Consider the following 9,761-nt stretch of genomic DNA (forward strand, 5'->3'; position numbering starts at 1 on the left):
CCATGGGGAGCAGTTGCCAGGAAATGAACACTATGAAATCCCCTCTGACCTAGCTCTTGTGTGCGAGGTGAGCTGACTCATGCCAGAAGGCTTGTAGAACTCTCCTTCCAGGCAGAGAAGTTTAAAAAGGCTGGTTAGCCAGTGAAGAACACTAGGAGGGGCATACTTTATGTTTATCAAATTCTATGCAGTAGATATTTACTAAGACCTACCTAAATACATTCCACTATGGTTAGAGAATATACTTTGTATTATTTCAATCCTTTAAATTTATTGAGACCCACATGTGGTCTGTCTTCTTATTGGTTACTATTTGTATGGTGTCTCTTTTTCTATCCTTTTACTTTCAACCTATTTGTGTCTTTGAAACTAAAGTGTGGTTCTTGTGTACAGCATGTAGTCAGATCATGTTTTTTGTGCATTCTGCCAGTCTCTGCCTTTTAATTGGAACATCTAATCCATTTACATTAAATTACTAAAAAGATAGGATTTACATCTGCCATTCACTACCTATTTTTATGTTATATATCTTTTTTGCTTTTCAATTTCTCTATTACTGCTTTCTTCTGTGTTAAATATTTTCTAATATACTCTTTTTATTCCTTTGTTATTTCTTCCAATCTTCTTTCTGCCCTCCTTCCTCTCCTCTCCTTTAGGAACTCACATCATGTGTATGTTGGTGAGCTTGTTGATGTCTCACAGGTGTTTGAGCCTCTGTTCATTTTTCTTTATTCTTTTTCTTTTCTGTTTCACAGACTGGATCATCTCAGTTGATCTATGTCCTGATTCATGAATTCTCTCTTCTGCCTGATCAAATCTGCTGTTGAGCCCCTCTAGTGAATTTTTCATTTCAGTTATTGTACTTTTCAACTCCAGAATTTCCATTTGGTTCTTTTTTTTTTTTAATTTATTTATTTTTATTTATTTATGGCTGTGTTGGGTCTTCGTTTCTGTGCAAGGGCTTTCTCTAGTTGTGGCAAGCGGGGGCCACTCTTCATCATGGTGCGCGGGCCTCTCGCTATCGCAGCCTCTCTTGTTGCGGAGCACAGGCTCCAGACGCGCAGGCTCAGTAATTGTGGCTCACGGGCCCAGTTGCTCCGCGGCATGTGGGATCCTCCCAGACCAGGGCTCGAACCCGTGTCCCCCGCATTGGCAGGCAGATTCTCAACCACTGCGCCACCAGGGAAGCCCCCATTTGGTTCTTTTTAAAAAATAATAATAATTTCTATTTCCTTACTGATACTCTGTTTAAAGAGACATCATTCTCATGCTTTCCTTTATTTCTTTAGACATGATTTCCTAATGTTCTTGGAACATTTAAAAATAACTGATGTAAAGTATTTGTCTAGAAAGTCCAACATCTGTGCTTACTCAGAGACAGTTTCTGTTAATTTTTTTTTTCTTATATGAGCCATGTTTTCTTGTTTCTTTGTATGTATCACCAACTGTCATCAATTTTTTGTTCAAAACTGGACATGGACATTTAAAATAATACAATGTGGCACTGTGGACACCAGATTCCCCCCTTCCCAGGGTTTGTTGTTGTGGCTGTTTGTTGTTGTTATTTGTTTAGTGACTTTTCTGAATTAATTCCGTAAAGTGTGTATTCTTCATCATGTGTTTCTCTAAACTCTCTGCTTGGTTAGCTTCCTGATCAGCTAATGACTAGATAAGGATTTCCTTAAGTGCCTAAAACCAATAAGCTTCCCAGTGTTTTCCAAGGGCTTGGAGTTATTTGCAGACTATTGGTTTTTAAGACTACCATGGAGCTAGGGGGGGTAATGGGAAAAGGTCAAGTTAAAACCCCACAAAGCCTGCTGTTCTTACCAAGATTCAACCACTTTCTTTGAATAAGCATTTTTCTGAATTGTTGCAAGCTTTTTGCTAATTTACAGAGTTCTGAAAAAGTTGATCCTGACAATTTTTGCTAGTTTTCTTTTATGGAGGCAGAATTTTCAGGGGTCCTTATTCTGCCATATTACTCTTTTAATGTCAGTAGACTCTGTAGTAGTAACCCCTCTTGCATTCCTGATTTAAGTAATCTGTGTTTTCTTTCTTTTTTCTTGATTAATCCATCTAATAGATTATTTATTTTATTAATTTTTTCAAAGAACCAGCTTTTGGCTTTAATTTTCTCTGCTCTTTTTTTCATTGATTTCTTCTCATATCTGTTATTTCCTTCTATTTACTTTTGGTTTAATTTGCTCTTCTTTTTCAAGTTTATTAAGCTGGAACATCAGATCATTATTGTTAAACTTTCTTCTTGTCTAATAGAGGTATTTAAAAATATAAATCTCCCTCTAAGCACTGTTTTAGCTATATTCCACAAGTTTTGATAAATGTTTTCATTATCAATTTCATTCAAAATATTTTCTAATTTCCTTTATAATTTCTTCTATGTAATTTCTTTGTAATTACTTATAAAGATATGGCTTCATTTCCCACTATCTAGTGCTTTCCAGTGTATCTTATTGTTATTAATTTCTAATTTAATTCCATTTTAGTCAGCTCTACTATCTCAGATGTTTGTCTTTTGAAATATGTTGAGACTGACAGGATGTTAATTTCAATATGATAATGAACTTGTCTATTTCTCACTTTGTATTTGTCCCTTTTTTCCCCCATGTATTGTGAAGCTTTATTATTAGGCACTATTATGCATTGAATTATATCCTCCCAAAATAGAGACACTAGGGTGGCTCTAATGCTTTGGCAGCCAACATAAGCAAAATATATGTTGAAGTCCTAACCCCTGATTTGGACATACGGTTTTGCAGGTTTAATCAATTAAGATGGGGTCATTACAGTGGGCCCTAATTTGACATGATGTAGGAAAATGCCATGTGAAGACAAATGCAGGTGACACTGAAGGCAGAGATTGAACTGCTGTAGCTGCAAGCCAAGGGACACCAAAGATTGCCGGAAAATCCTCATAAGCTAGGAAGAGGCAAGAAAGGAGCCTTTCCTACAGATTCCAGAGGAAGCGTGGCCCTCTGATACCTTGATTTCAGACTTCCAGCCTCTAGAACCGTGAAAGAATAAATTTTTGTTTTAAGTCTCCTAGTCTGTGGTACTTTGTTATAGCAACGCTAGGAAACTAATACAAGTACATACACGTTAAGGATTTTATGTATTTTTTATTATTTAACCTCTTGAAAGTCCCCCTTTATCTCTCATAGTAATCTTTCTCTTAAAATCTACTTTGTCCACTAGCAACATAGTTACACTAGTTTTCTTATCTTACTACTTGCATGGTATAGCTTTCTAACGTGTTAATTTCTATTTCTCTGTGTCTTTATGTTTAAAGTGTGTCTCCTGTAGACTGAAGGTATTTGGGTCTTGCTTTTTATGCAGTCTGACAAGCTCAGCCTTTTAATTAGTGTGTTTAGTCCATTTGTATTTAACGTACTTATAGATTTTAAGTCTACCAAAACACTACTTGTTTCTTGGTTGTCTCTTTGTGTGTTTTTTCCCTATGTTACTCTTTTCCAGTCTTCTTTTGGACTAATCCAATATGCTGTACATTTCATTTTCATTTCCTCTTATTGGTCTTTTGCCTATACCTCTATTTCTTTCTTTTTTTAACTTTTTATTTTATGTTGGAATATAGTTTTTTTTTTTCCAAAGGTCAATAACTGGACTTAAATGAATAATTCTGGTAAAAGCGTTTGTGCACAGATATGCAGGTATAAAACATATATCAAAAATGAACAAAAAGAGGGCTTCCCTGGTGGCACAGTGGTTAAGAATCCACCTGCCAATGCAAGGGACACAGGTTCAAGCCCTGGTCTGGGAAGATCCCACATGCCGCAGAGCAACTAAGCCCGTGTGCCACAGCTACTGAGCCTGTGCTCTAGAGCCTGTGAGCCACAACTACTGAAGCCCGTGCACCTAGAGCCCATGCTCCGCAACAAGAGAAGCCACCGCAATGAGAAGACCACGCACCGCAACAAAGAGTAGCCCCCGCTAGCTGCAAATAAAGAAAGCCTGCGTGCAGCAACGAAGACCCAACGCAGTCAAAAATAAATAAATAAATAAAATGAACAAAAAGATTCCTTCTCTCCTTAAGTACATCTTAGAACAGCCATGACTAAGTTTAACTTGATATATATTTCAGAGCTTAAAACCCAAGAAACTAACAAATTTTTGCACAAGTTTAACTTGAGACACAAGCATTTATTGTCCTAACACTGGAAATACTTTCTTGACATTTGATTTGATACTCTTATTGGTAAGCTTTGCCTTTTAAAAGTTTTCCTAGGAGAAAATACAAGAAAAAAGTATCTATCCAGATTACCCATCACTCTTTGAACATTACTTAGGAATAACACAATCTCAAAATAGCTCAATTTTGAAAAACACAGAAAATGTTGGAGTGTTATTCTTATACTCAGGATCTCTTTTTTTTTTTTTTTTTTTTAAGACACCAACTGTACTTGAACATTTGTTACTTTTTTTTTTTTTTTTAATTTATTTTTGGCTGTGTTGGGTCTTGGTTTCTGTGTGAGGGCTTTCTCTAGTTGTGGCAAGCGGGGGCCACTCTTCATCGCGGTGCGCGGGCCTCTCACTATCGTGGCCTCTCTTGTTGCGGAGCACAGGCTCCAGACGCGCAGGCTCAGTAGTTATGGCTCACGGGCCTAGTTGCTCCGTGGCATGTGGGATCTTCCCAGACCAGGGCTCGAACCCATGGCCCCTGCATTGGCAGGCAGATTCTCAACCACTGCGCTACCAGGGAAGCCCCCAGGATCTCTTTTTGAAAAAGAAATGAGTATAAAAAAGTAATTTTGTCCTGACATTGGTGGGATGAGATACATTTGTACTGTTCACAAATTCTACACACAAGACTGTCTGTTTTAAATAAGATCAACATTAATAGGGAACAAGAAGTAGAGAAGCCAACTATAGGAGATGCATTCATTCCAGGGTACTTGGTTAATGCCTCTCAGGTTTTACCAGCACATCTCTGAAAGGGGATGCACATCCTAATCTCACAGCTATTTAACAGTGATCACTTTCCTTATACACAGAAAATACGCTTACCTCTTTGACAGCTCCAGTCTTGACTGCAAAGAAAAAGTTATTACAAGAACACAATTCTAGGTGCCCAACTACATTTTATCATCACAAATAGCTCTCAGTGTTTCTTAACAGGAGGATTATTGGCATTGCGTGTAACATAATTCTTAGTTGTGGGGGACCATTCCAGACACTTAGCATTCCTGTCCTATTCACTAAAAACCAGCAGTTTTCAAGGTCACTGTGACAAGCAAAAACATACCCATATGTTTCCAACTGCCCCTTAATGAGAATCACTGAGATCCAAGATTAAAATCTATTAACTTCATGACTTGCACAGAAAGCAACTGCTTCATTACCTTCAGTAACAATGACGGAAGAGGAACACTGTTTAAAAAAACATTGTAATTAAATATTACTTTGGAAAGACAAGCTGATTTCTTCAAATCCACAGTGATCTGAAAGGATTAGATGCACAATGTGCCATACTTATTGTCCCCAAATGCACACATACATTCACAGGAAAATGACTGTTTACCTTCTACTGGCAAATCTTAACCCATTTATCTTTAGTATAAAAATACGTCCATCCACTACAATAAGATAAAAAAACGTGTAGATCTTCTTGATAAATTCCCTCACACTGATGTTCCTGGAAACTGCTGTTGTCTTTGCTCCAAAACTTGCTGATACAATAGTTGTTGCTGTTTCTGTAAAAACTGCACCACTTCTGGACTTCTTAGTAAGAAGTCTGTTTTGATTTAACACTTGTTCTAAAAGAGTAGGTCTTGCAGGTTGATCCCCAAAAGATTCTGTTCTCTCTTTAACAGTGGAGAGTATATTATCTGCACTTTCCTCAAGTTTGACGTTTCCCGCGCTGCCAGCCTGGGCGGCCTCACCACAGTTCAGGGCCTGGTCACTTTTCTTCTTCTTGTGCTTATCCTTGTACATCTTGTTGCGGTGTTTCTTGCACATCCACGGCTTGCACTGTTTGGCCACCTGGCTCGTGGTCTCACTGTAGCCCTCGTAGGTGCAGGACTTGCTCATTCTGCCCCCGCCGCTGCCCCTGCTCCGGGTTCTCGTGCTGCCTCCCTCTCCCCCAGAGTGGGTCTCCTCGTCCTCCAGATCCTCCAAACTAGCTGTGCTCTCGCCTCCCCCCGGGGTCCGAAGCGTCCAGCAGGTCTGTCTCGTCTTCCCCCGCCTCCTCCTCGCCATCCCCCGCCACTTCGCACAGGTACCGAACGTGCTTGCCCGCCCTGGCGCTGCCCCCCCAGGGCCGGAGCCTGCCGCAGGACGCATTTCGGCCGCAGCCTCATCCTGCCCTCCACAGGGGCGCATCACCAGCAGGGTGAACTGCGAGGCCGCGGCCGGGACGGAGGCTAGAGCCAGGGCCTGGCCGGGGACAGGGGCGGGGGCCCCGGGGCTGAGCGCGCCGCTAGCGTCGCCGGCCCCGCGCCCTCGGCGACAGCCTGCACCTCCGTGCTGCTGAGACCTGGCGAGGGTCCACGACCCCAACCTTTCAGCACCTGCCGGGCCCAAGTGCACTTAGCAAACCAAGACCCGGGACCCGCGAGAGGAAAAGGGGCTGGAATATAGTTGGTTAACAATGTTGTGTTAGTTTCAGGTGTACAGCAAAGTGATTCAGTTATACATATACATGTATCTATTCTTTTTCAAATTATTTTCCCATTTAGGTTGTTACATAATATTGAGCAGAGTTCCCTGTGCTATACAGTAGGTTCTTGTTGGTTATCCATTTTAAATATAACATTGTGTACATGTCAATCCCAAACTCCCTAACTATCCCGTCTTTCAATTACATTTCTGGTGGTTGTTCTAGGGATTATAATATGCATCCTTAACTCATCACAGTCTATTTAGAATGAGTATATTAAATGAATGAATATGTAAAATATGAGAATCTTATTACATTAAAATTTTATTTACCACCTTTTGCTATTGTTGTCATGTATTTTACAGATACATACATAATAAACCCCACACTATCGTGAAAGTCATTAACAAGGAAGTCATTAGACTAGGGTGGCTCTAATGCTTTGGTAGCCAAAGTAAGCAAGCCAAAACCTAAGCCAGAGTCAATTTCTATAAATGCCTCAAGGGAAAAAAATCAAAACTTGAGAACAACCAATCTCAAACAGCCAACTAGAATTTCCCAAATAATGCAACTGCTCAAACTAGAGCTAATTCAATAATTTCCTTGCTTTGCTCCTGCGACTGCTCTGTAAAAGCCTTTTCCCTTGGCTCCTGACATTAGAGTACCCTCTAACCAGTTTCAGTTTGGCACTGCCTGATTCAAATCAATGTTTGCTCCAATGAACTCTTCAAAAGTTTAATGTGCCTCAGTTTATCTTTCAACAGTATTATATTATTACATTTACTTTATTTTTTTATAAATTTATTTTATTTATTTTTGGCTGTGTTGGGCTTTCTCTAGTTGCGGCGAGCTGGGACTACTCTTCATTGCAGCGTGCGGCCTTCTCATTGCAGTGGCTTCTCTTGTTGTGGAGCATGGGCTCTAGGCACAGAGGCTTCACTAGTTGTGGCACACAGGCTCAGTAGTTGTGATGCACAGGCTTAGTTGCTCCGCGACATGTGGGGTCTTCCCGGACCAGGGCTCGAACCCGTGTCTGCTGCATTGGCAGGCAGATTCTTAACCACTGTGCCACCAGGGAAGTCCTACATTTACTTTAAACAGTCAGTCACCTCTCAAAGAAAATAAAAGAAGAAGAAAATACGTTATACATAAAAAGATAGATATGTTCTCCACATATTTACCATTTCCAGTACTCTTCACCCTGCCGATGGCTACAAGTTTACTTCAGCATATCCTGTAGTGCAGACCTGCTGGCAATGAATTCTTTCAGCTTTTATTTATCTGAAAATGTCTTTATTTCATCTTCATTTTTAATGGGTAATTTCACAGAATATATAATTCCTGGTTGACTCTCCTTTCAACACTTTAAAGATGTCATTCTGTTGTCTTCTGTCCTCCATTGTTTCTGATGAGATGTCAACTGTCATTTGTATTGGTGCTCCCTTGTAGGTAATGTATTTTATTTCCTCTGGTGGGTTTTGAGATTCTCTCTTTAACTGTGATTTTCAGCATATTAACTATAATGTGCCTAGATGTCTTTTTTTTTTTTAATCCTGCTTAGGGTTTGCTAGGCTTCTTGGATTTGTAACTTGTTCTCTTTTTCCAAATTTGGGCAATTTTTTTTGGTCTTTGTTTCTTCATTTTTTTTGGCCTCATTTTCTCTCTCCAATTATATATATGTTAGCTTGCTTGATATTGTCCCATAGTTTACTGAGGCTTTGTTAATCTTTTTAAATCTTATTTTCTTTTTCTTCTTTAGATAGGATCATTTCTATTGATCTGATTTCAGGTTTACTAATCCTTTCTTCTGAAGTCTCCAATTTGCTGTTAATTCCCTAAAGTTAAATTTTAATTTCAGATATTTTATTTTTCCATTCTAGAATTTCCACTTGGTTCTTTTTTTATAGTTTCCATTGTTTTGCTGAAATTTACCATCCATCTATTCATTATACTATATTTTTCTTTAAGTCCATAAAAATATTTTAATAGCTACTTAACATTATTGTCTATTAATTCCAACATTTGGGTCATCTTGGAGTCTGTTCATTGATTTTTATTTGTTTGTTTTTCTTCATCAGGGGTCAAATCTCTGGGCTTTTTCACAGTAATAATTATTTTATTGTATGCTGGACATCGTGGGTGATATATTTTTTTAATATTTATTTATTTATTTATTTATTTGGTTGCACCGGGTCTCACTTGCGGCATGCAGGTTCCTTAGTTGCAGCTCACCACCTCCTTAGTTGCAGCACTTGAGCTCCTTAGTTGCGGCAGGCAGGATCCTTAGTTGTGGCTCTCTGGCTCCTTAGTTGCAGCATGCAAACTCTTAGTTGTGGCATGCATGTGGGATCTAGTTCCCTGAGCAAGGGATTGAACCCAGGCTCCCTGCATTGGGAGTGCGGAGTCTAAACCACTGTGCCACCAAGGAAGTTCCCATTGTGGGTGATATATTTTAAGAAGTCTGGATTACATTGTCTTCCTTTAAAGAGTATTGATTTTTGTTCTGGTAGGTAGTTAAATTACAGGCATATCCTTTTGGCCATTTTAGCCTTGGTTTTATTCTTTATTAGAGTGGGTGTATTTCAGTTTGGACCTTTTTTTTTTTTTTATAAATTTATTTATTTATTTATTTATTTATTTTTGGCTGCATTGGGTCTTTGTTGCTGCACGCAGGCTTTCTCTAGTTGGGGAGAGTGAGGGCTACTCTTTGTTGTGGTGCACGGGCTTCAGTAGTTGTGTCACGTGGGCTCAGTAGTTGTGGCTTGTGGGCTCACTAGTTGTGGCACATGGGCTTAGTTGCTCCATGGCATGTGGGATCTTCCCTGACCAGGGCTCGAACCTGTGTCCCCTGCATTGGCAGGTGGATTCTTAACCACTGCACCACCAGGGAAGTCCCTCAGTTTGGACTTTAATCTTAGGGCTCAGCCCTTAAACTAAGACATATTCCTGACTTCTAAATTATGTCTTTTCTGGAGTCTCACTTGAAAGCCCAAAGTGCTCATAGAAGTCTCTGCACTCTGGCTTGACCAGACACTAATACCTCTCAAAACAGCACAACCTCTAGTATCACCGTTCAGCTCTCAGCCCACAACAGATCATCTTTGCTAGGCCTCACAGAGCCTCACCCTGT

At 39.8% G+C, this 9,761-nt stretch overlaps 1 pseudogene; it reads right to left on the minus strand.

Moving 5' to 3' along the window:
• Positions 1–5,654: 5,654 nt before the first annotated feature.
• On the minus strand, positions 5,655–8,839 carry LOC118887352 (annotated as a pseudogene).
• Positions 8,840–9,761: the final 922 nt, after the last annotated feature.

Source organism: Balaenoptera musculus, chromosome 20, assembly GCF_009873245.2.
Source record: "Balaenoptera musculus isolate JJ_BM4_2016_0621 chromosome 20, mBalMus1.pri.v3, whole genome shotgun sequence".
Lineage (NCBI taxonomy): Eukaryota > Metazoa > Chordata > Mammalia > Artiodactyla > Balaenopteridae > Balaenoptera > Balaenoptera musculus.